This window comes from Dromaius novaehollandiae, chromosome 22 (assembly GCF_036370855.1).
Source record: "Dromaius novaehollandiae isolate bDroNov1 chromosome 22, bDroNov1.hap1, whole genome shotgun sequence".
NCBI lineage: Eukaryota > Metazoa > Chordata > Aves > Casuariiformes > Dromaiidae > Dromaius > Dromaius novaehollandiae.
In genome coordinates this window covers 4,501,033-4,526,613 of record NC_088119.1, presented here as the reverse complement: position 1 = coordinate 4,526,613, position 25,581 = coordinate 4,501,033, and the positions used below count along the sequence as shown (strand labels likewise).

The 25,581-nt window shown below is 54.4% G+C and overlaps 1 long non-coding RNA gene across 1 annotated transcript; it reads right to left on the bottom strand.

The window, feature by feature from the left end:
* Nucleotides 1-15,757: 15,757 nt before the first annotated feature.
* LOC135330654 (uncharacterized) lies at nucleotides 15,758-20,399 on the bottom strand. The gene is made up of 4 exons (XR_010392627.1): nucleotides 20,311-20,399; nucleotides 19,050-19,243; nucleotides 16,425-16,567; nucleotides 15,758-16,289 (listed from the first exon to the last, which is right to left on the bottom strand). It is a non-coding gene; the product is annotated as an uncharacterized LOC135330654 (long non-coding RNA).
* Nucleotides 20,400-25,581: the final 5,182 nt, after the last annotated feature.

Sequence of the window (25,581 nt, the reverse complement as noted above, 5' to 3'; positions counted from 1 at the left end):
TCACACTTGTGTGCAAATCCTTGCCTGTAATAAGAGCCAGAGTGAAGGGTGAATACTGACAACTCAGGCTTGTTCTTGATTTTAAAAATCGGAGAGTCTCATTCTGTGTGGAAAGCCCATTTTGTCCTTTGGAGAATAGCTCTGTGACAAACTCAGATGTTTCCTTGGCTCCTGATGACCTTCATACACAGGAATGTTCCTCCAGCACAAGAAAGTTGAGGAAATCTCACTTTCCTCTTCTGGCTGCAAAATCTCAGATTTGGGAAACAGGCACTCAGACAAAACCAAAGAAACCACAAAGGCACCATGGATGAAAGCATTCACACATGTGTCAGCCAGAGCCATCAGAACGAAAGGAAGGGGAAATCTTGAAAGCTAGGATGGTTGGAAGATGCCTTTTCAGTTCTTCAGGGAAGATCCTGAGTGTAAACATCAAATACTTCATTCAGAATGGAAGGCTCAGTTTTGTCCTTCCTGGATCATTTTTCATGACAGATGCCCGAACTCTGACTTTCCTTCTCTGCCCATGAGCTCCAGAAATGACTTTTTGCACAGGAAGGGTGAGGGAATCTTGTTTTCCTCTTTGGACTGCAAGTTGTCCTGCTGGGATCTGAAAGACAAATCTGCAAGTCAAACAAAGGTTGTCTGGGAGGTTAAAGAGAAACCCCTCAGCAAACTGAGCAGTGCTGTTAAGAATAGTTTGTCTGTGCCATTTAAGGTGTGCTGTTGTTTGGTAAATACACAGTGGCTGCTCCATGCACATGCGCGACACAGCACCAGTATGCACGCAAACCAGGAGGGCGGCTTTGGGAGCATGGGGAGTAGCATGCATCCCTTCTAGGCCAGTTCATCTCCAGCATCCCCTGGTTCCTTCCTGGAGGCCGAAGAGACTGAGAGCTGGCCATGGCTGATGCTGGGAAGAGGGTGCCTGCAGACAGTGGAGGGCAGGGAGTGTGAGGGGTAGATTTGGGAAGTGGGATCACCCCATGGTGTGCAGCAATGGCCCATCCCTCCCTGGGAGCTGCCCTGAGGCCCTCCTGGCAGTTGGCTCCCCTCCAGCTCCTGCACTCTGGGTCAGGGGCCCCATCAGAATGTTTGTGTCAGTCAGGGCACACCCAGGTCTCCTGTCCCCATGGGAATGGTCCACAGCTATTGAGCTGAGTGCCAGGGAGGCAGGGCGCACAGGACCAGAGTCTACTGAGCCCAGAGCCTGTCCCAGGAGGTGGTGGCTCCACCCTCCACAGTGGCCCCATACTTCTTCATATTACCTGAGTGGCTGCTGAGGTATGAGGCCCTCTTGAATCCAACCCCGACCGCCTGATGATACCAAAGCAGGGGGTAGTCCTTGAAGCTGGATTCATGGCAGAAGAGGTGCACAGAGTCCCCGGGCATTCACAGCCCTCCACCAGCCTCCACTAGCTGCATGTGGGCCCACACACCTGTGGACAGAGAGTGCAAAGAGCAAGGCAATGCATGCACAGGGTGGGAGGTGATTCCCCTGCTGCAGTGGGGTCCACTTGCCAGGGACATGGAGAACCAGCAATATCTTTCCACCTGGGGAAACCCACTGGCCCCAGAAAAGAAATACCCCTGCTTAGGACTGACCTTGGCCCTCTCCTGAAATGTCCCTGAAATCCTGAAAGCTTCCTCCTCCCTGCCACAGCACCCAGTCCTCAGTGGGGAAGGTGATTTGCATGGGTGAATGCATCCAGTGTGGAAGCAGAAAGAGCTGGGCCCCAAGATGGGGGGACAGGCATCTGTGTACAGCCCCAGCCCATCCAGCCCTGGTCTTGATGCCCTCCTCAGCCAGCTCTTACCTGCCAGCAATGCTGTGAGGGACAAGGCCTGGAGCCAGGGCACCATCCTGGGTGACATCATTCCTTGCTGGGCTGTGGGCCAGGGCCTGGGGCTGGTCAGGAGCAAAGCAGCCCTTGTGGTAGGCAGAGAGAAGCAGAGCTGAGCAGCGCTCAGCCCTGCTGCTGCCTGCACTGCCCCTTCCTGCGGCAGCACCACTGGCTTTACCCCCACAACCCACACCTGCTGTTTTGGCCCCTTTAGTGGGAGGAGAAGGGGAGGGGGCACAGGACCAGGACAGGCTGGGGCAGGTTCATCAGCAGAGGAGGAGCGTGGGAGGACTTGGACCCCAAGAAGGCCAAGGCTTCTTTCCCTTCTCTGCCCCGACAGCTGTGAGGGTCTTCCAACTCTTCAGCCCTGCATAGCCCTTTAGAAAAGAGACCATGGGCAATGCCTCCAGCACAGGAGGGAAAATCTGCTCAGCTACTGGGTGTCTGCTCCAGGAAGCAGAGTGGAGGGAGAGGCTGTGCGCTGGGGTGTGCGGGGAGCCATGGAGATGGCCGGGGATGGCCAGGAACACAGCAGAGACAAGGAGCACCCCGCTCCATCCGATGCCCATTTGGGGCCTTAGCTAGGTCCAGCTCAGGCTGGCCCCAAGGTTGAGCTTTTGGCCTAAATCATTCCCTTGCAGTACCCTCCCCGTGCCCTGTACCTGCAGCCTGCCCTGCCTCTCTGTCCCTTGACCATGGGACCAAGACATAGCATGGAAACAACCCTCCACACTCTCCCCTTTCTGCTACTTTCCCCTTTGGCCCCACATAGCACCTCTACAGTGCTCACCCTCAGCCCCCTGCTGCATCTTCCTGCCTCTTGTGAGCAGTTTGGGACCCCCTAGGCTGCAGTTGTGTCCTTCAGGAAGCCCAGAATTGCTGCTGTATGGGAAAGTGCAGAAGAATGTCGAGGAGATAGGCGATGGAAGCTAGCCAGACCGTTCTGTGGGAAAAGGAGCATCAACAGGGCATGTTGACCCATAGTCACATAGTTGAGCCTGTGCCAGGGTGGCGCTGCATCTGGGCTTTGAATAGAGAATAACAATGAGTTCAACATACTTACTGCGCATGTGTATGGTACATAAAAACTTCATCTAGTGCCCCCCACACAGTGGTCCTCACCCTGGACCGACGCTCAGTGGTGCCAGGGATCCCCCGTTCCATTATTGCCTCAATCAGGAAAACACCAGGGAACCCCTGTTCAGACGCAGAGGTAATAAATGCTCCATATCAACCATGGCATGCTTGTGTTTGTGTATTTTTCCCTGCTGGGGGTCCAGGTGGTGCCCCCACCTCACCCTTAAACCTGCCTTGGCCGCTTCTCCACTTCACAGCTGGTGGAGAGGTGCACTGTGAGGTCCACATTGGCAGAAGGGAGACAAGGGGGAAGAGACATGCTTTGTGCCCTCACTATTCTGACAGGCCCTTGCAGACCTGCAGGGTGGTCTTTTGCATGGCTGGATTGGCTCCTTTTGCAACCTGTCAAAGGAACCCAAGGGAAGGAAGCACCTCTATCCCACTGACCCGTAGGAGGGAGATCCATTCTCCTCTACGGAGAAAATCTTGGTCTGCTCAGGACAGGGCTTCCTCTGGGACTTTGCTTCTCTCTTGCTGTCCCCGATCCTGCTCTGCCAGCAACTGTCCTCTGTAATGAAATATTATGGGGGTCTTGCACGAGGTAACTTGCTGCTGTAGTCTGGTCTCGTGCTCTCTTACTCCTCTCAACCTGACGCAGCCCGAAGCAAACGTGCCCAACTAATACCATCAGTCCCCTCAAGGATGTCAGTGCCAGAGGAAGGGGTATCCTTGATGTATGCAGCCCAGTTCCCAGCAGAGAAGGAGTGGGGCACTGCTGGCCCCCTGGGCTGTCCCAGAGGGGCAGGAGCTGCCAGATCTCCTGCAGCCCCCTAAACCATGGAAGGCAAGGGTGTTGTTCTGGCCCAGGGTGCCCCCTAGATGCCCTTGTTTGGGGTGCTCCACAAAAACTCATGCTGGCCCCCAATGCTCACACATGTGCATATATACACATGGAGCCAGCATTAACAACAAGCAGAAGAGACTTTTCATCCTGCTGTGGGGAAAAATGTGCTCTGCAGCTCCTAGATGCATTGCTGTGGGACTCCCTAAAGAACATGAAGTAGCCACACTTGATCCAGCTCAGGCTTTCCCTGTGAAAATGCTCTCAAGGCTCTTTGTGCTTCTTCCTGACCAGCTCTTTCCCTTTCACTTTGTGTGTGTGAGAGGGACTGAGGAGGAAGCAAGCAGGTAATGGCATGTTCATGGCTTTGGGTGGGCTCGTGAGAGATTCTGCTGCTGAAGACACCACTGTGCCACGCTGCCGCCACCGCCACCCCCCCTCCCCTTCCTGGGAAGGCCAGCCCAGACTTGCCTCCAGAAGAGAGACACCATCTTTCCCTCCCTTCATTTCCCTGTCAGATCAGGAGCTTGTTCTGCCTTTCTCATTGGAAGTGGGGACACGGAGCTCTGTCCCTATGCCTCCCTCCTCAACCCTGTCCTTGCAGGATGGACTGCACTGCCCCCTCAGCAAACTGCTCCTGCCAGTTCCAAGCAACTGGCTTCAAGCTGTGGGTGTAGCAATCTTCGGAGATACCCCTGTGCCCTGCCTGTCCCCACGCTGTGGGGGTGCAAGGCTGAAAGGAGGCTGCTAACGCACAGCTGGAGGCTGAGCAGGGCTCTTCCCAGGAACAAGCAGCAGATCAGGCCAGTGCAGTGGGGGTAGGTCGCACTGCTGTACAGCCCCACAGGACACTGCAGGGTGAAGAGTCAGAGTTCCCTAGGTGTCAGGTCTCCCCGTCCTGCTTACCAAGGCTGGACAATAACCCCACACAGACACTCGTCCAAATGACCAGGCCTGCTCTGCCTAGCCTCTCCCCTGCTCCCTGGGGAAGGCAAGTTGCATGAGAGAGCGTCCTCCACATGGGAGCAGGAGGAGCTGGGTCCCAGGAGGGGGCACAGGCACCCGCAGGCAGCCCCAGCCCACCCAGTCCTGTGCCCGCTACCCTCCCTGGTCGCCTTTCACCTGTCAGCATCTCTGCGAAGGACAGAGCCAGGAGCCAAGGCACCATCCTGGGCTCCATCATGCCCTGCCGGACTGGGTTCATTGGCTAGTGCCAGGGGCAAAGCTACTCCGGCGGGAGGCAGAGAGGAGCAGAGCTGAGCCACCCTCCCCTCTGCTCCTACCTGCACCAGGATCACAGCCCCTCACCGCAGCAGCACTAAGGACTCTGCCCTCCCCTCATCCGACCCGCCTCCCGCTGTCACAGCCCCTTTTGGGGAGGAGAAGGGAGGACCCAGATCCAGGCCTGGCTGACCCGGGGCAGAGTCATCAGCAGAGTTGCCAATGTTCCTTTCCCTTTTCTTCCAGAACAGCTGTGAGGGTGTCCTGGCTCTTGAGCCCTGCGCAGCCCCTGGAAAGAGGGCTAGGCAATGTCTAGGGAATAGGGAAACGCTGCTCTCCTGCTTAGTGGCCGCTCTGGAAAGGAGAGCAGGGTGAGGGGCTGTGGGCAATGGGGGAACAGTGGAGATGGCCAAGAATGGCTAGCAAGAAAGCAAAGACGAGGAGTGCGCTGCTCCACCTGGAGATGGCTCAGAACCTTGGCAAGACCAACCTCGAGCAGGCCCCAGTTACAGGCTGCGAGCCAACAGCTTCCCCTCAAAGGACCTTCCCCATGGTCCATACCCCACCATCTGACCTTGGCATGCGCAAGCAAAGCATAGCTTGTATGGACATGTAAGTGCACAGAAAGGACTCTGAGCTTTCTTGATCCCAAGGACCAGGATCTCCTTCACCTCCCAGCACCATGGCCAGGAAGAGATGGAGCAACACCACAAGCACCTCACCTCAGCCCACTTTCTTTTCCCAGACCAAGCTGAGAGACACTACCAGTCCAACTCCAGAGAGCCCCCGGGGGCAAGGTTGGCTTGAGCAGGGCTCTGCTTGTCTTGGGACAAGTGCTAAGATTCAGTAGAAAGCACAGCTCTACCTTGGTCATTGCCCAGTGCAACAGTCATCCCTGGAGGCCTGCAGGAGAAGAAGCAAAAGAGCAAAGATGGGGTCTGCTAGTACCAGAATATGGCACAGTTGCTCATACTACCCCCTCTCATTCTGCACTGGAAGATGCCTCCACCACCATCACAGGAAACATGGGGTCCACTCATGGACCCCTTTCCCTACGCCCCCATCTTCACCCTTGTCCTCGCAGGATTGACTGCAGTGCCCGGAGGGGAAACTGCTGGGCCCCATGCAAAGCAACAGGCCCTGAGGGGCAGGTATAGCAGCTGTGGGAGGTTCCCCTGTGCCCTGCCTGCTCCCATGCTACAGAGGCCATAAGCTGCACTGAGGTGCCTCATCTGCAGCTGGAAGCGGAACAAGGCTCTTCCCACTGTGCCCTCCAGGGACACATGAGGGTCAGGCCAGCACGGCTGCGAGGACTCAGCACAGTTCCACGGGGCCAAGCAGGGTACAGGGCATGCTCAGTTCCCAGGGTGCCAGGGACCCCCATCACGCCCATCTGGGCAGGCCAGTAACCCCATGCATTTGGCAACCCACATGATCACGCTTGCTCCACTTTGCCTCTCTCCAGCTCAGCTCTGCCTGCAGTGCTGCTCTGCCCACATTTCCCACCCAATCTGTGCCACTGTGACCTGCACCCAACCAAGGTCTGTCCTCAGCACAATCCAGTCCTGTCCTCAAAGCAGGGCAGGACTGTGACAACCAAAAATGCAAAGTGGAAGAAGGGAGGGGGGCAAGAAGTGTAAGACACCCCAAAATCACACCTGAAAACACAGCAGGGCTATTCCGACAGGGACTCACTGCAACAAGCACAGAGAAGACATGGTGGGGGGCATGGAAAGGGGAAAAGCTACAGGAAATGCCCATGTTAGAGCTGAAGCCTGTCCTTGTGTCTGTGGTGTAAGAAAGGAGTCATGTGCGGAAAGGGCTCATTTGCCACAACCAGGAGATTGCCACGTGGTGAGCAGTGATGGCCCCAAACCTGCCTGGCACTCCCCTCCCTTCCAGCTCCCACACTCTGGGCCAGGGCCTCCAGCAGGTGGTTTGTGTCAGGGTGCAGCCAGCTTTCCTGTCACTGTGACAATGGCACAGAAATAGCGGGCGGAGTCCTGTGGGCGCAGGTCACCCAGGGCCAGATATGCCACTGCCTGTGAATTGTCGCGGGAGACAGTGGCCCGACCCTCCACTGCTGCACCATAACGAGTGTAGGTAGAGCTATAGTTAATGGTGGCAACCCACTCGAGTGTGGCACTGGGGACCTGACGGTACCAAAGCAAATTATAGTCCTCGAAGCTGAAGCCATATCCCTGGCAGGAGAGGCGAATGGATTCCCCAGGCACTTTCAGCTCTCCACCAGCCTCCACCAGCCGCACCTGGGCCTGCACCCCTGTGGACAGAGAGTGCAGGGAGTAAGACAGCACACACACACACACACACACACACACACACACACACACACACAGAGTGGTGGGCAGTTCACCAGGCGCTCTGGGGTCCCCTTTCTGGGGACATGGAGACCCAGCATCACCTCTCATCCCTCAACCCTGGGAAACCCACTGGCCCTGGAAAATCCCAAGGCTGCCTGCCTCAGGGCTGAACTTGGCCTTATCCTGAAATGTCCCCCAAACACTGGAAACCTCCCTCTCCCTGACACAGAACCTCATCCCCATGGGGGGGAAGGCAAGCTTCATGGGAGAGTGCGCCCCACATGGGAGCAGGCAGGAGCTGGGTCCCAGGATGGGGCACAGGCACCCACAAGCAACCCCTGCCCACCCAGCCCCATGCTTGCTGCCCTCCCCATGGTGCTCTCACCTGTTGGCAACCCTGACAACAACAAGGCCAGGAGCCAAGGCACCATCCTGGGCAGCATCATGCCCTGCTGGGCCAGGGGACGAGGCCAGCTGTAGGCAAAGCAGCTCTGGTGGGAGGCAGAGAGCAGCAGAGCTGAGCCACGCTCAGCCCCTCTCCCGCACACACCGGGATTGGGGTCCCTCACTGTGGCACTGCTAAGGACTCTGCCCCCACACCAGACCCGTCCCACCCCTTGCTGTGGCCGGCCCTTTGTGGGAGGAGGAGCAGGGACGCAGGGCTGGGCCGGCAGAGGTTCACCAGCGGAGAAGGAGTGCAGCGCCCCCAGCAGGCCACAGCTCCTTCCCCTTTCTTCCCCAGGTGGTGGTGCAACCATGGACCCGTATTTAACGAAGGAGGAATCATAGCAGGTGTAAGAGACCCATTGCAGGCTTGATCCCAGAGGCCTGCTGACACCAAAGCACATTGTGGTCCTTGAAGGTGAAGCTGGATAGACGGTAGCAAAGGTGTGCAGAGTCCCCAGGTGTTCACAGCCCTCCCTCAGCCTCCACCAGCTTCACCTGCTCAGGAAGAGGAAGAGCCGTGATCCCACCTCTACCATGGCTGCCCTGATGCCCTCATGTTGGACCTTCCCAGAAATACTTTCCATCTCTACAAAGACTCTCTCTCCCCGCCACAGGACCCCCTCCCCAGCAGGGAAGGTGATTTGCATGGGAGAATGTGCTCTGCACAGGAGGAGCTGGGTGCTGGCATGGTGGATGGGCGCAGGGGGCAGCCCCAGTCCGCCCAGCCCTGGGTTCACTGCCCTCCCTGGCCGGCTCTCACCTGCCAGTGCTGCTGTGAGGGAGAAGGCCAGGAGCCAAGGCACCATCCTGGGTGGCATCACAACCTGCCAGAGGCAGAGAGAATTGGAGCCACTCTCAGCCCCTCTCCTGACTGAACAGGGATTGTGGTCCCTCACTCACTGACCTCAGCTGATCTGCCCCCACTGTCACAGCCCTTTCAGTGGGAGGAGAAGGGGGAATGCCAGACCAGGTCAGGCCAGGCCAGGGGAGGTTCCTCAGCAGAGCAGGAGTGTGGCATTCCCAGAAGGCTATAGCTCCTTTCCCTTTTCTCCCAGGATGGCTGTGAGGGTTTACTGGCTCTTTAACCCTGTGTAGCCTCATAAAGAGGGACCCTAAGTCTCTGAGGCGATAGGCAAAGAGTGCCCACCTGCTCCGTGGCTCCTTGGGAAAAGAGAGCGGGGTGTGGGGCTGTGAGCTGTGGGGGAATCACAGAAATGGGCTAGGATGGCCAGCAGACATGGAGCAGAGACTGCTAGGTCAGGGCCTTGGCCAGACCTAACTTGGGCTGGCCCCAGGAGTGAGCTGTCAACCTACAGTGTCCTCTCGTAGCACCTTCTCCATGCCCCGTACCCTGCTCCTGCCCGGGCCTCACTCCCTGTCCCCTGCAAACAGGACCGAGAGACAGAGTGGGGACCACTCCCTCCTGATAAAACCACTCAGCCACATCCCACACTCTTCCCTATAGCACCCCATGGTTCCTCTACCCGGCACCCTCACTGCACTCCAGCCTGCCTCCTGCTCTCCCCATTCGTGCAGGACATGTGGGCACCTCTCGTAAGCAAACAGCTTGCTGTCCCTGTGCCTCTCTCCTTGACCTTGTCCTCTCTGGAAGGAATGCGGGGATATGGAGTGCAGAACTGCTGTCCTTTCTTCCTTCCAGGTTTAAATGAAGTTTCATGGTCTCACAGAACTCTTTCTGTGTATGTCTTAGGACGTGAAGGTTTCCCATCCCTCTGTGAAGGCTGTAGAAGTAGCAGGCAGAGTTCCAGGGGTGCAGGGACAGAGAAGCCTCATTCCAGGAACTGCACCCAGTGCAGGACAAGCCGGATGAGCGGGACCATGCCTGGCACAGTGGGTGTGCAGGGCCCTCCATGTTACCCTCCCAAGCTGGCCCTGGGAGCAGCAGATTGGCATCCTTGTGCCCCCACATCTCTTGACGCTGCAGAATTGCTGCTCCCACATAGGACCCCTGAGCTTGGCCCCTCTTGGCTGCGATACCCAGGCAGAGCCACCCCTATGCCATTCCCTCCACCCTGTCCAGGCATCCTCTTCCTCTGCTCGCTCCACCATGCCACCCCTTCTCCAGCTGCCTTTCCCCCCGCAATGGCCATCCAGGCATCTCCGAGTGCCCAAGGCCCATAGGGCTCGTGGCAAGCAGCAGAGGCACCGTGCTCAGTGCTGCAATGAGACTGGGGCAGATGTTTGGCCTTATCCCCTCCCCACCTCAGCCCCCACAAATTGTGTGGGGCTCAGCAGGGGACTACAGCCTTGGTGCTCCGCAGTAGCATGGGGAGAAGCTCCTCTGTGCACTCACCCTGCTTGGGAGGGACCCAGAGCTTCTACTGGGACCTTTCCATCTGTAGGCCAGGACATCTGTCAGGAACAAGCCCTGCCACCATGTCACAATCCCAGCTGCTGCCACCATTTGGGGAGAGTTGTCACCCCTCCCCCAGCCCTCCTCCCCCAGCCCCCCCCCCCCCCCCCCAGGTACTGAGCTCCCATCATCCCATGTTCCCCTACGTACGCTACCCTGGTCCCTTGGGGAGGAGGTCCAGGGCAGTGGTGGGAAGTGGAGATGCAGAGGATAAAGGAGAGGCAGGGGCCCACAGGTGCTGGAGACCAGAGGGAAGAATAGAAGGCAGAGATTGAGGGCCATGGCTGGGGGAAGGTCCTCAGCAGAGAAGGAGCAGGGCACCACTGGCCACCTGGGGCTGTCCCAGCAGCGGAGGTGCTTCTGGGTCCTCTGCAGCCCTTAACAGCTGTGGAGCACTGGGGCATTTTTCTGGCACAGAGCACCCCATAGATCCTCTTGTTTGGGGCACTCCACAAAAACCCCTGCTGGCCCTCAGTGTCCATGCACATGTGTCTGTGTGCATACATGTGCTTATACGCACATGGAGACAGAAGTAACACCACAGGGAAGAGACCTGTTTTTAACCTGTGCAGGAGAAAATCTGCTCCACATCTCAGCTCTTTGTGCTGCATTGCTGTGAGACTCTTGCTGCTGTAGTCTGGTCTCGTGCTCTCTTACTCCTCTCAACCTGACGCAGCCCGAAGCAAACGTGCCCAACTAATACCATCAGTCCCCTCAAGGATGTCAGTGCCAGAGGAAGGGGTATCCTTGATGTATGCAGCCCAGTTCCCAGCAGAGGAGGAGTGGGGCACTGCTGGCCCCCTGGGCTGTCCCAGAGGGGCAGGAGCTGCCAGATCTCCTGCAGCCCCCTAAACCATGGAAGGCAAGGGTGTTGTTCTGGCCCAGGGTGCCCCCTAGATGCCCTTGTTTGGGGTGCTCCACAAAAACCCATGCTGGCCCCCAGTGCTCACACATGTGCATATATACACATGGAGCCAGCATTAACAACAAGCAGAAGAGACTTTTCATCCTGCTGTGGGGAAAAATGTGCTCTGCAGCTCCTAGATGCATTGCTGTGGGACTCCCTAAAGAACATGAAGTAGCCACACTTGATCCAGCTCAGGCTTTCCCTGTGAAAATGCTCTCAAGGCTCTCTGTGCTTCTTCCTGACCAGCTCTTTCCCTTTCACTTTGTGTGTGTGAGAGGGACTGAGGAGGAAGCAAGCAGGTAACAGCATGTTCATTGTTTTGGGTGGAGACATGAGAGATTCTGCTGCTGAAAACACTCACCACTGTGCCCCCCTTTCTGGGAAGGCCAGCCCAGACTTGCCTCCAGAAGGCTGGGAAGGGCCTTGTCCTGCAGCCAACCACAGAACACCCTGTGTGGTTTTAAGCCCCTCCTTCCATTGCTGCCTTTGCCCTGCCTCTGTTTGAATCACTCTGCCCTTTGCTTAGCTCTCTGGTGCTGCAGAAAGAGGTGGCTGTGTCTGCAGCTGCTGGAGAGAGCAGTTCCAGGGACAGCTGGTGACTTGGCTTTGGGAGGGCGAAGCAAGTGTTGGAGTCCCGTGAAAGGATACTGCAGCACTATGTGTTGCTGGCCTTTGCCAGGAGTCTGCTGGATCTGGGCCCAAGCGTAGCTGCTGTCAGTGGTGGGTATGCCAGAGGTGTGGCAGGTAAGGGTGAGAGACTCTGAGATCTTCCTTCCCTTCTGTGGGCCCAGAGGCCTCTGTCTGCACCTGAGAAAGAGCACCTGCAGACACAGGAGCCAAGCATGAGCACATGGTGAGAGCTCTAGCAACCACTTTATCTACCCTCACTTTTGTCTGGCCTCCTACTTCTCAGCTCCAAGATCCTAAGCTTAGAGAGAGACAGGTTCTCAAAAGGTCCTGCTCCCACTACATGCTCAGACCTGGGAAACAAACGTCAGATAATCTTGTTCAGAATGGAAGGCTCAGTTTTGTCCTTCCTGGATCATTTTTCATGACAGATGCCTGAACTCTGACTTTCCTTCTCTGCCCATGAGCTCCAAAAATGACTTTTTGCACAGGAAGGGTGAGGGAATCTTGTTTTCCTCTTTGGACTGCAAGTTGTCCTGCTGGGATCTGAAAGACAAATCTGCAAGTCAAACAAAGGTTGTCTGGGAGGTTAAAAAGAAACCCCTCAGCAAACTGAGCAGTGCTGTTAAGAATAGTTTGTCTGTGCCATTTAAGGTGTGCTGTTGTTTGGTAAATACACAGTGGCTGCTCCATGCACATGTGTGACACAGCACCAGTATGCACGCAAACCAGGAGGGCGGCTTTGGGAGCATGGGGAGTAGCATGCATCCCTTCTAGGCCAGGTCATCTCCAGCATCCCCTGGTTCCTTCCTGGAGGCCAAAGAGACTGAGAGCTGGCTGTGGCTGATGCTGGGAAGAGGGTGCCTGCAGACAGTGGAGGGCAGGGAGTGTGAGGGGTAGATTTGGGAAGTGGGATCACCCCATGGTGTGCAGCAATGGCCCATCCCTCCCTGGGAGCTGCCCTGAGGCCCTCCTGGCAGTTGGCTCCCCTCCAGCTCCTGCACTCTGGGTCAGGGGCCCCATCAGAATGTTTGTGTCAGTCAGGGCACACCCAGGTCTCCTGTCCCCATGGGAATGGTCCACAGCTATTGAGCTGAGTGCCAGGGAGGCAGGGCGCACAGGACCAGAGTCTACTGAGCCCAGAGCCTGTCCCAGGAGGTGGTGGCTCCACCCTCCACAGTGGCCCCATACTTCTTCATATTACCTGAGTGGCTGCTGAGGTATGAGGCCCTCTTGAATCCAACCCCGACCGCCTGATGATACCAAAGCAGGGGGTAGTCCTTGAAGCTGGATTCATGGCAGAAGAGGTGCACAGAGTCCCCGGGCATTCACAGCCCTCCACCAGCCTCCACTAGCTGCATGTGGGCCCACACACCTGTGGACAGAGAGTGCAAAGAGCAAGGCAATGCATGCACAGGGTGGGAGGTGATTCCCCTGCTGCAGTGGGGTCCACTTGCCAGGGACATGGAGAACCAGCATTCCCTCCACCTGGGGAAACCCACTGGCCCCAGAAAAGAAATACCCCTGCTTGGGACTGACCTTGGCCCTCTCCTGAAATGTCCCTGAAATCCTGAAAGCTTCCTTCTCCCTGCCACAGCACCCAGTCCTCAGTGGAGAAGGTGATTTACACAGGTTAGTGCACCCAGTGTGGAAGCAGAAAGAGCTGGGCCCCAAGATGACTTTGCTTCTCTCTTGCTGCCCCCAACCACAATCCTGCTCTGCCAGCAACTGTCCTCCTTAATGAAATATTATGGGGGTCTTGCATGAGGTCACTTTGCTGCTGTAGTCTGGTCTTGTGCTCTCTTCCTCCTCTCAGCCTGACCCAGCCCAAAGCACACCTGCCCCGCTAATACCACCAATCCCCTCAAGGATGCCAGTGCCAGAGGAAGGGGTATCCTTGATGTATGCAGCCCAGTTCGATCACTGTGTGCCCACCACAGCCCCTAAAGCCCAGCCTTGTCTTCAGGTCAAAGAAAACACACCAGGAGTGGACCCTGCACCTGCTCAAGTCCCATGCACCTTGTTTCCAGGGCCGGGGGTCCAATCCCACTGTCCCGCAGCAACACAAGGTGATCCTCTAGGTGTCAGGGGATGCAGCTGCATGGAGAATGGGTGGCTGGGGATCATCTCTGGTGATGCTGATCCTCTTTTGGGAGAGTGGGGCACAGTCTGTTTGCACACCTCCAAAAAGCACAGCCACCCACTCCCAGCTCTCTTCTGGTGTCTGCTTGTGCCAGTGCCCCACCAACCTACCAGTGGACAGGGAATCCCCAAACACAGCACACCTGAGGGGGGAAAGAAGCTGAGCCCCTGCCCTATGCAGGGCCCAAAACTCACAAGCATCAGCTGGGAACATGTGCCTGGAAATGAGCAGGAGAAGCAGCAGCAAATGAGCAAAAGCTGTCATGAGGTCAGAGAAGGCCTCAGCTCTTGGAGAAACACATATTTCCATGCGCATGTTCTGGTTCTAGAAGGAACCAGAACAAACAGCAGGAGAAAACAGCTAATCACTTCTGTGTCTTTGCAGGAGCAGAGCTCTCACAAACACAACAACACCCAGCACAGTAAAAAACACAGCGGCAATGTTCTTGTACTCGCCCACTTGGGAGCAGGACTAGAGCAATGAGGAAAAGCTGGGACAGGCTGGAGAGGAGGCCCCAGGAAGATGCATTACAGCCCACTGCTTCTTAGGTTCCCAGGAGCACTCTCATCTGGATCACAGATCCTCTCACAGAGCTGCAGGTAACAGAGCTAACTTAACACAGGTGATAGAGAGAGCCAAGAGATGCAACAGTTTGGCAGCAGTTGCTGCAGAAGGGCACAAAGAAGGCATCCTCATCTCAGTTCAGACCAGCGTACACATCCTCAGGCATGGTGGTGATTCACCACAGGGCATTTTGCCCAGTGCCTCCTGCCACCTTTGCTCAACTGCCTGCTCATGGGGCCGGACCATTCTGGAGCTAGAAGGAGGTGATCCTTGGATATCGACCAGCTCTCTTGGACACCCTTTGCCTCCAGGACCATATACCTTGGGATTCTCCATGTGTGGAGCCCCATAAACAGGAACGTTCCTCCAGCACAGGTAAGTTGAGGAAATCACAAAGGTTCCGTCCTTTGGCTGCAAGTTTCAGTGCTGGAACTCAAGAAAAAAACTGCAAGTGAGATGGGTGAGGGGAAAGGAAGACCCCAGCAGACTGAGGAGCAGTGTTCAGCATGGTTCTGTCTGCTGTATTTCTGGGGTGTGATTGCCTGCTTTTTGTAAAGACACCGAGACTAGGCCATGTGCACACTGGGAGGCTGCAGCGGCAGGTACACACATGAAGAGCCCCGTTTGGGAAGGACAGGGAATCACACGCACATCTCCCGTGCCTCCTGCTTGCTTCCTGGGGCCTGGGAGGCCCAGCTGCTGGCCATGGCTGTTCCTGGAAACAGGGCCCCTGCAGACAGTGGTGGGGAGGAAGAGAGATCAGGAGATCCCCTCCAACCCCAGAGGCCTCTGCCTGAGACTTGCATGTAATCCCTAGGGGTTCTCAGCTCTGGGGGCAGATGGCAACAGGGAACTCCCGGGCACCTTGCACTAGCCTCCAGCTGACCATGCAGTTCTCCCAGGGAGGCTGCCAACCAGAGGTGGATGTCCTGGCATAAGCTCCTCCTTCCTCTGTGGGGAGACAGCACAGAAGAAAGAGATGAGGGGCCCTGGGAGGAGGCCCAGACAGGTTTCCTGCTCTGGTGGCAATGGCACAGAAGTAGCAGACAGAGTCCCTGAGGAGAAGAGCGAGCAGGGCAAAAGATGGGTCGTCTGGGAACTGTCCTTGGAGGCAGGAGCTCGTCCCTCCTCTGCTGCCCTGCACTGGACACAGGAATAATCATAGCTGATGAAGGAGACCCATGGGATCCTGGCCTGGGCAGCCTAAGGGAACAAGTGTTTCTATTTCCATGCTCTTACAGGGGATTCGGAGAAACACAGAGAGGCAATGGATAATCCGTTCTCCAGGCTGGAGGCACACGGCTCTCACAGACACGGGCACACCCAGGAAAGTCAGGCACACAGGAACACAGCTAGCAAAGAAGCAGGAAAGCCCTGATACTCACTCACTTGGCAGCAGCATCATAGCAGGTGTGTGTGTAAAATAGGAAATGAAAATCCAGACATTTGTCTTAATTATTCATAAGTAAAATCCCATTAGGGTGTCCAGAGCCACATTTTCTTCCAGAACTGGGAGGGGAAAAACAGTAATTCAATAGTTCAATGATTTCAAATGGCTTGATCCAGGACAGGACTTCACAGTTTTCCCTTTCTTCCATCTCTTGGAAACTCTGTGAGCTCTATCGTTCCATGACAAATGCACACAGGAAAACAATGCTGGATTTGTCTCCTCAAGCATTTCAAGCTTCTGTCTCTTTTTCTCCTTAAGATATATGGTCTTTTTTGTGTCTTCAAGTTTTGTACAGGACTTTATGCCATTTATATCACTGTGGTACTCCAAACCCAAACACAGTGATACACTTCGTTACAAAAACTTTTTTGCCATGAGCATTTTGGATTATACAGGAAATCACGTGACTTCTTGAGTGGTTTCTGTCCCAACATACCACATGAAGAAACAGGATATGGCTTTCAAAGAAGGGTCTAAAATAGTACAAAAAGATGGAATTTTAAGTGAAATCTGTGGGATTATGCAGTATCCCCAAAAAGTCCCATGGAGCTAAGCGTGATAGAAAGTGTAGTTTTTCAGTACTTTTAGTGCTATTTCAAAGCACTTACCAAAATTCTTCTGAGCTGCAGGAAGCTGTCTTCTTCTTCATCTTGAATTAACTTTTAATGCTCAGGAGGCTGAGGAACGTGCTGGATGTGGGCTCTCAGAGTTGGTATCTGGGGACTATTTGGTGCCTAAGGAAGTCTTTGTCCTATATTTAGTAAGATGAAAAAGGAGGGGGAATGATTGCTCTTTATTAGAAGAGGTACACATAAAGCCACATAAAAGTGGCTATTAAATAATAAGGGAGCTGCTGAGGAGGAAGATACTCAATGTGTGAATACATCCCTCTTTTGTGGGCTAGGCTAAAATAACTTAGGACTTCATTTGGCCATTGCTCATGTAGGAATTAGAGGTGTGGTGATTAGATTTTTCTTGACTATTGTCCAATATCTTATGGAGAAAGAAAAAAAGAAAGTCCCTACTGTAGATAAGTTGCAATGCAAGAGTGTGAACAAAGCCATGAGGTAATAGGCAAAGTATCTTTTAATTGATGTATATGAGCAGGCATATGAGCACCCTTGGTATATGAGCAGGGGTATTTGTGCATGTTCTTTTACCATAGAAAAGGGCATAAGAAAACAGTCCTTGAAAAATAAATGGATTTCTTATCCTGAAGTAAGATTTCCCACCAGCTTACCCCATGCTAAGTGCACTCTGCCCATGTACCCAACATATTGGTTAAAAAAAAAAAGAAAAAAAAAAAAAGCTGGGTATGGAGAGATGCAGGTGGTGTAAAAAGGAAATGAGTCAGTGCTACTTTCTAACTACTGTTGAGCTGGGGGCAGATGTGTGGGAGAGGTTTACTAGTATTCGGGCGTAGGGGGAGGGAGAAAAGATGTTTGAGGGAACACAAGGCAATGGTGATATGCTCAGGGCTTGATCTGCCCAAGTGCCAGGAACACCATATGGGTGGGTACAGAACCTTTAGCTTGATAATCTAACAGATTGGAGTTGAAGACTGCCATTGGGAGTTAAGTTCTCTCACTTCACCATGGGACAAGGAGGCCTGAGAATCCCACAGCTGGAAATGGCCCCAAGGAGTGGAGTGGCCCATTCTTATGCCCTAGAGCTAGCTGAATTCTCTGAACCACTTCACGCTGCTGCTCGTGTAAGAGGTTTTTCAAGACTTTGTAGTCATGGAGATTGCATCTCTCTATCCCTCATTGCAACCTAATGTCCATTCAAGGGCTTAAAAACAAATGCAATTACTTTATACTTCCTCTGAGTGTGAGCAGAGTATATGGAGGTGTCATTCTGCAGTGGAAAGCTTGGAAAATGATCCTTGGAATGGCTTCCAGGGTAGATAAGAGTGGGATGAGACTGCAGCTGTTAAGACCAAAGAGTAGGGTGCAATGGTCTTGTAGCCTGCAGGAAATGGATGTTTGTTGAAGGTCTGTATCACCAAATAAAGGAGCTGTGGAAGGTAGTCAGAAGACTGTGCAGTGTCAGACATGACGAGAAAGAGACTGGCTGGATCTTTGCCAAGACCCTGCAGGCTCAAGAGCCCAAACCTCCATCTCAACCAAAGGAAGAGCAGGTCAAGTTTGTGCCTATTGGGTTGGGAAGTACAGACACCTATGATGGTGCAGGCTTGAAGCTTATGACTTCTGGCACCAGGAGGAAAGCTGCTTCTCCGCCTGCAGAGTGTTAACCCCTGCTGTTCTTCCCTGTGGGCATAAGCCATAGTGCCAGCGGAAACCTGGGGAGTATCAGGAGTGACTACATGGCTCTGGGGGTGGGGACAAAGGCATGGGGGCCCTGGTGGTTTTGTCCTCATGCTGATGAGAGGGAAGTGCTTGAGGAGGAGTGGACAGAGCTGGCACATCGACAGTTTTTTGTGCAGATAGTGTTGCCAACACAGTTTTGGTTTCTGTGAACATGAGACACTCTCTTGGGTTGAAGATCCCTTGGAACAGATGGGATTCACCTGACTAAGTGGGGCAAAAGTATCTTTGCCAACAGGTTGGCCAAGTGTATGTACAAAAATAAGGAAGTACCTTGAAGGGCTTTGAAAGGTACATCAGCAGCCAAAGTAAGATTAGAGCAAATGTGGGCCCACTGGTGAATGGGGCAGGGGACCTGGTGACAAAAGACACAGAAAAGACCAAGCTACCCAATGCTTTCTTTGCCTCAGCCTCAGCCTGGTAAACCTGTCTTCAGGAATCCATGAGACCAGTGGGAGAGTCTGGAGCAAGGAATACTTACCCTTAGTGGAGGAGGATCAGGTTAGGAATATTTAAACAATCTGAACGTGCCCAAGACTGTGGGTCCTGGTGGATGCACCCACAATTGCTGAGGGAGCTGGCTGATGCCATTGTGAGGCTACTCTTGATTAGCTTTGAAAGCTCATGGCAATTGGGGAGGTTTCTAAAGACTGGAAGAAAGCAAATGACACTCCTGTCTTCAAGAAGGGCAAGAAGGAGGATCCAGGGAATGATGGGCCAGTCAGCCTCACCTCGATCCTTGGGAAAGTAATGGATTCCTGCTTCTTTGCAAGCTGTGGTCATGCATGTCTTACTTTCCTGGGTGTGACTGCATTTGAGAGTTGCATGTTTGGACAGAAAGAAAGAGAATTTGCTATTTCTTCTCTGTGTTTGTTCTGATTCTCTGTTCTGAGGGGTTTTCCTCACCTGATCACAAGTTTTGCTCCTTTCCCTCTCCTCTTCCTCAATCCCAGGTGCTTGTTCCCATGTGAAGCTTGGGGAGTGCTTGGCTGGGGCAATGCAAACTTTCATAGTTTCTCATCCTCAGGCATGCTGTCTAAGATGAGTAACTCAGATGGTAGTTCCATGGGGCAGTGGTACAAGCGGAATCCCAGAGAAATCTAGAACAAATGGTTGTGTTTTTCTGAGGCAGGCAGGCAAAGACACTATGCCCTATCTTTCCAAAAACAGAATCAGTATCTTCAGAGATATCCCCAAGAACCATTTCTCCCTGCAGCTGCACTCCCTGTCACCCACAGACACTGCTGCCTGCTTCTCTGCAAGCTACACCATGACAGAAATTCAAGGAGAATTAAAATGAAAAAGCGGACATGCTGGCAAGGGAGTACAGCTTTGTGTTGGTTTTGGCATCTCTCTCATGCAGGCATGAGAGAGAAAACTGAGAAGTGTGTGTGGTGGGGTGCATCACCATAGCTATGGGGTGTGTGGGGAGTACCAATTCAGAACAAAGATTTGGAGTGATATTCTCTGGCGCAGCAGTTTCCAGCCTTTGTTTCCGAATACCCTGGGAACGTCTTCTGGCATCATCAAAAGACTTGTGGGAAGCCTTCTGGGAGGCTTTCAAGGGGCTTGAGAATTCCTGCTGCGGCCAGAAAAGCATGGCTGCAGGAGGCTGTGACTTCTAGCAAGCTTCAGCAGCTGTAATGAGCTCTGCCAGCTCAAAAGGGTCTTCACAAAAGGATGCTTGGAGCTTTTATTTCAGCTGACCCTTGATTAGGGAGGTCAAGCACCATTTTAGCCAGTGACTGGGAGAAGCCTGTATAAGAGCCAGGCCCGGAGTGCAGCTCGCAGAGTGTCGTGAACAGAGGCAGTAGTGAGACCAAAAGGGGCCAGCAGCTCTGTTGAGGAGAGCATCCATGTCCTCAGCAATGGTGGTGATGGGCCACAAGGCATGTTCCCCTAGCAAAGATTTGAACAACTTTCCCTGTAACAGCACAGGCCTCAACCCAGACGGAGACCCAGAAGGAGGGTGCAGCTTGCAGGTCTTGGGCTGCAGGGAGTGCCTGGGGGCTCTGTCTGAGTCCAGGGCTGTGGGAGATGGTTTTGTATTGTATTGTATGATTAAGGGGCTGGAGGATCTGTCATCTGAGGAGAGGCTGAGAGAGAGGGGATCTTTTAGTCTGAAGAGAAGGCTTAGGGGGATCTTATCAATATGTTATCAACATACCTGATGTGGGTAAGTAAAGGAGATGGAGCCAGACTCTTCTCAGGGGTATCCAGTGATGGAACAAGAGGCAAAGGACGCAACTGGAAACACAGGAAATGCCATTCAAGTATAAGAAAACATTGTTCTTACTGTGGGAGTGGTCAAACACGGGAACAGGTTTCCCAGAGAGGTTGTGGAGTCTCCTTCCTTGGAGATATTCAAAAGCCATCTGGACAGGGTCCTGGGCAACCTGTTCTAGTTGACTCTGCTGGAGCAGGGTGGTTGGACTAGGCAATCTCCAGAGGGACCTCCCAACCTCAACTCTTCTCTGATTGTATTAGCTAAACTGGCCTCTTCCAGATACCTGATTTCAATGTGGCATTGCACCAGGTGCTGAACTGCAGAGAGGATTTTTCCAGACTATGATGAAAAGTCTCTTCTCTGTGTTGTTAACCCTGGCTCCATCTGAATATGTGCTTTCATCTGTTTATGTATTTACTGCAGGTGAGGGATGCTTTGTGATGACTCTGTTGTCCCTGGACTTCTGACTGTGGGGTTGAGATGGTTTCTTCCCTCCCCACCTTACATGTTGCATATTTGCTTCCATGTGCCCTTTGTAAGTCTCAGGCAGTGACCTTTGAGGGGCAGGGTGGAGGGTCAATAAATCAAGTAGGTGTGTAGAAAGGGATGGTTCACCCTTTTACAGTGCAGGAGCTATCAGGTATAAGGCTTGGTACAAAAGGAGTTGGGGTTTTTTGGTTTTGTTTTTGTTTTTTTTCATGCAATGGGTTGTTTGGACAGATCACTTTGCCAGAGGAAATCATCATTGCAAATGGGGGCAATAGAGATGTGGACAAAAATCAATTGGATAGAGATCAACTGGGCATTTTTAAGTACGAAGCACCACATGTGATTTAAAGTCCTTGTTCTCATGTCTGATAGCTGTGAGATTACTAGGGTGAAGTGTCCTGTGTAGGTCTCCTGCTCTTATACTCTGCCTCATCCATCTGCTTCTGGCCACTACTGGACACGGGGCAAAAAAGCTGTGGAACAACCCCAAGGACCCCCGCCCAGCACTTGTCTCCCCACCAGCTCCCACACCTCGGGCCAGAGGCTCTGGCAGAAGATTTGTATAAGGGTAAAGCTGTGTTTCCTGTCCCTGTGGGAATGGTGGAGAAATATCCAGTAGAGTCCCAGGGGTGCAGGGCGTGAGAGGCATGCACTGTCAAGGAGCCACGGCCCGTGGATTGTCCCAGGAAGTGGTGGCTCAACCCTCCACCATGGACACATATTTAATGAAGGAGGAATCATAGCAGGTGTAAGAGACCCATTGGAGGCTTGATCCCAGAGGCCTGCTGACACCACAGCACATTGTGGTCCTTGAAGGTGAAGCTGGATAGACGGTAGCAAAGGTGTGCAGAGTCCCCAGGTGTTCACAGCCCTCCCTCAGCCTCCACCAGCTTCACCTGCTCAGGAAGAGGAAGAGCCGTGATCCCACCTCTACCATGGCTGCCCTGATGCCCTCATGTTGGACCTTCCCAGAAATACTTTCCATCTCTACAAAGACTCTCTCTCCCCGCCACAGGACCCCCTCCCCAGCAGGGAAGGTGATTTGCATGGGAGAATGTGCTCTGCACAGGAGGAGCTGGGTGCTGGCATGGTGGATGGGCGCAGGGGGCAGCCCCAGTCCGCCCAGCCCTGGGTTCACTGCCCTCCCTGGCCGGCTCTCACCTGCCAGTGCTGCTGTGAGGGAGAAGGCCAGGAGCCAAGGCACCATCCTGGGTGGCATCACAACCTGCCAGAGGCAGAGAGAATTGGAGCCACTCTCAGCCCCTCTCCTGACTGAACAGGGATTGTGGTCCCTCACTCACTGACCTCAGCTGATCTGCCCCCACTGTCACAGCCCTTTCAGTGGGAGGAGAAGGGGGAATGCCAGACCAGGTCAGGCCAGGCCAGGGGAGGTTCCTCAGCAGAGCAGGAGCGTGGCATTCCCAGAAGGCTATAGCTCCTTTCCCTTTTCTCCCAGGATGGCTGTGAGGGTTTACTGGCTCTTTAACCCTGTGTAGCCTCATAAAGAGGGACCCTAAGTCTCTGAGGCGATAGGCAAAGAGTGCCCACCTGCTCCGTGGCTCCTTGGGAAAAGAGAGCGGGGTGTGGGGCTGTGAGCTGTGGGGGAATCACAGAAATGGGCTAGGATGGCCAGCAGACATGGAGCAGAGACTGCTAGGTCAGGGCCTTGGCCAGACCTAACTTGGGCTGGCCCCAGGAGTGAGCTGTCAACCTACAGTGTCCTCTCGTAGCACCTTCTCCATGCCCCGTACCCTGCTCCTGCCCGGGCCTCACTCCCTGTCCCCTGCAAACAGGACCGAGAGACAGAGTGGGGACCACTCCCTCCTGATAAAACCACTCAGCCACATCCCACACTCTTCCCTATAGCACCCCATGGTTCCTCTACCCGGCACCCTCACTGCACTCCAGCCTGCCTCCTGCTCTCCCCATTCGTGCAGGACATGTGGGCACCTCTCGTAAGCAAACAGCTTGCTGTCCCTGTGCCTCTCTCCTTGACCTTGTCCTCTCTGGAAGGAATGCGGGGATATGGAGTGCAGAACTGCTGTCCTTTCTTCCTTCCAGGTTTAAATGAAGTTTCATGGTCTCACAGAACTCTTTCTGTGTATGTCTTAGGACGTGAAGGTTTCCCATCCCTCTGTGAAGGCTGTAGAAGTAGCAGGCAGAGTTCCAGGGGTGCAGGGACAGAGAAGCCTCATTCCAGGAACTGCACCCAGTGCAGGACAAGCCGGATGAGCGGGACCATGCCTGGCACAGTGGGTGTGCAGGGCCCTCCATGTTACCCTCCCAAGCTGGCCCTGGGAGCAGCAGATTGGCATCCTCACAGACACGGGCACACCCAGGAAAGTCAGGCACACAGGAACACAGCTAGCAAAGAAGCAGGAAAGCCCTGATACTCACTCACTTGGCAGCAGCATCAGAGCACTGAGGAAAATCTGGGCCATGCTGGAGAGGGGGCTCAGGCAATGTGCACTTCACCACACACCTCTCAACTGCCCAGAATAGCTCATATGTGGGTCATTAACCCTCTCACATCTCCACACACACCTACCTCCTCTGCTTTTCCCTGCAAGCATGCAAAGGGCCTGGTTTGGGAACCAGCTATTGCCTGGTGCCACCTCCTGATTTGTGGCTGCTTGAAGGAAATGCTGAGCTGTCTGGACTCCCTCTCAGCCAGTTCTTGTTCCACCCTGCTCAAGAGCTGCTCCAATGTGAGCCTAGCCGCACAGTAATATACTGCTGTGTCCTCTTGCCTTGCTGCCCGGATCCGCAGTGTGAATCTGTTCTGGGAGCTCTCCACTTTCCCCTCAAAGCGATCTCGGAAACCCTCTCCATAAGCACCACTCTGATCGTAAACCAAGGTCAGAGAGCCCTGCAGCTTCTGCTGGTACCAGAACATGTAGTAGCTGCCCATGCGGTCTCCGCTCATACTGCACTGGAAGGTGCCTCCCTCGCCTTCTCGCACTGCCAGTCCTCCAGGGTGTTGCTTCAAGGTCACCTGGCCATGGACTGCTGTGGAGAGCAAGAGGGAGCCATGGTCACCCTGAGAGTGGGCAAGGGAGAGTGCAACCCCAGTGTGGGCATTGCAATGTCAGCGGTGCAGTGGGAGGCCTAAATCCTACTCCTTGAACCCAATAGAGGACAATGGTCAGAGGAGCTGCCCCGACACAGGTACCAGGCCTTGTGAGGAGAGAGAGAGACACCATCTTCCCCTCCCACCATTTCCCTGTCAGATCAGGAGCTTGTTCTGCCTTTCTCATTGGAAGTGGGGACAGGGGACCTCTCCCGGGGACATGGGGCTCTGTCCTTATGCCTCCCTCCTCAACCCTGTCCTTGCAGGATGGACTGCACTGCCCCCTCAGCAAACTGCTCCTGCCAGTTCCAAGCAACTGGCCCCACGCTGCACGGGTGCAAGGCTGAAAGGAGGCCACTAACCCACAGCTGGAGGTGGAGCAGGGCTCTTCCCAGGAACAAGCAGCAGATCAGGCCGGTGCGGTGGGGGTAGGTCGCACTGCTATACAGCCCCACAGGACACTGCAGGGTGCAGAGTCAGAGTTCCCTAGGTGTCAGGTCTCCCCGTCCTGCTTACCAAGGCTGGACAATAACCCCACACAGACACTCGTCCAAAAGACCAGGCCTGCTCTGCCTAGCCTCTCCCTTTCCCCCCAGGGGTAGGCAGGTTGCATGAGAGAGCGTTGTCCTCTTGGGAGCAGGGGGAGGTGGGTCCCAGGAGGGGGCACAGGCACCCACAGGCAGCCCCAGCCCACCCAGCCCCATGCTCGCTACCCTCCTTGGTCACCTCTCACCTGCTGGCACCGCTGCAAAGGACAAGGCCAGGAGCCAAGGCACCATCCTGAGTGGCATCATGCTCTGCTGGGCTGGGGTTCGGGGGCTGGGTTCATAGGCTAGTGCTGGGGGCAAAGCTACTCCGGTGGGAGGCAGGAGGCAGAGAGGAGCAGAGCTGAGCCACCCTCCCCTCTGCTCCTACCTGCACCAGGATCACAGCCCCTCACCGCAGCAGCACTAAGGACTCTGCCCTCCCCTCATCCGACCCGCCTCCCGCTGTCACAGCCCCTTTTGGGGAGGAGAAGGGAGGACCCAGATCCAGGCCTGGCCAACCCGGGGCAGAGTCATCAGCAGAGAAGGAGCGTGGCGCCCCCAAAAGGCCAACGTTCCTTTCCCTTTTCTTCCAGAACAGCTGTGAGGGTGTCCTGGCTCTTGAGCCCTGCGTAGCCCCTGGAAAGCGGGCTAGGCAATCCCTAGGGAATAGGGAAACAGTGTTCTCCTGCTTGATGGTCTCTCTGGAAAGGAGAACAGGGTGAGGGGCTGTAAGGGTGAGGTGGGGGCACCGCCTGGACTCCCAGCAGGGAAAAATACACAAACACAAAGCATATGATTGTCGATATGGAGCATTTATTAACCCTGCATCTGAACGGGGAGGGGTTCCCTGGCATTTTCCCAATCGAGGCAATAATGGAGCGGGGGATCCCTGGCACCGCTGAGTGTCGGTCCAGGGTGAGGAACACCGAAGCGATGGCACTAGATGAAGTTTTTATGTACCATACACATGCGCAGTAAGCATGTTGAGCTCATTCTTATTCTCGATTCAAAGCCCAGATGCAGCGCCACCCTGGCACAGGCTCAACTACGTGACTATGGGTCAACATGCCCTGTTGATGCTCCTTTTCCCATGGAATGGTCTGGCTAGCTTCCATCATCTATCTC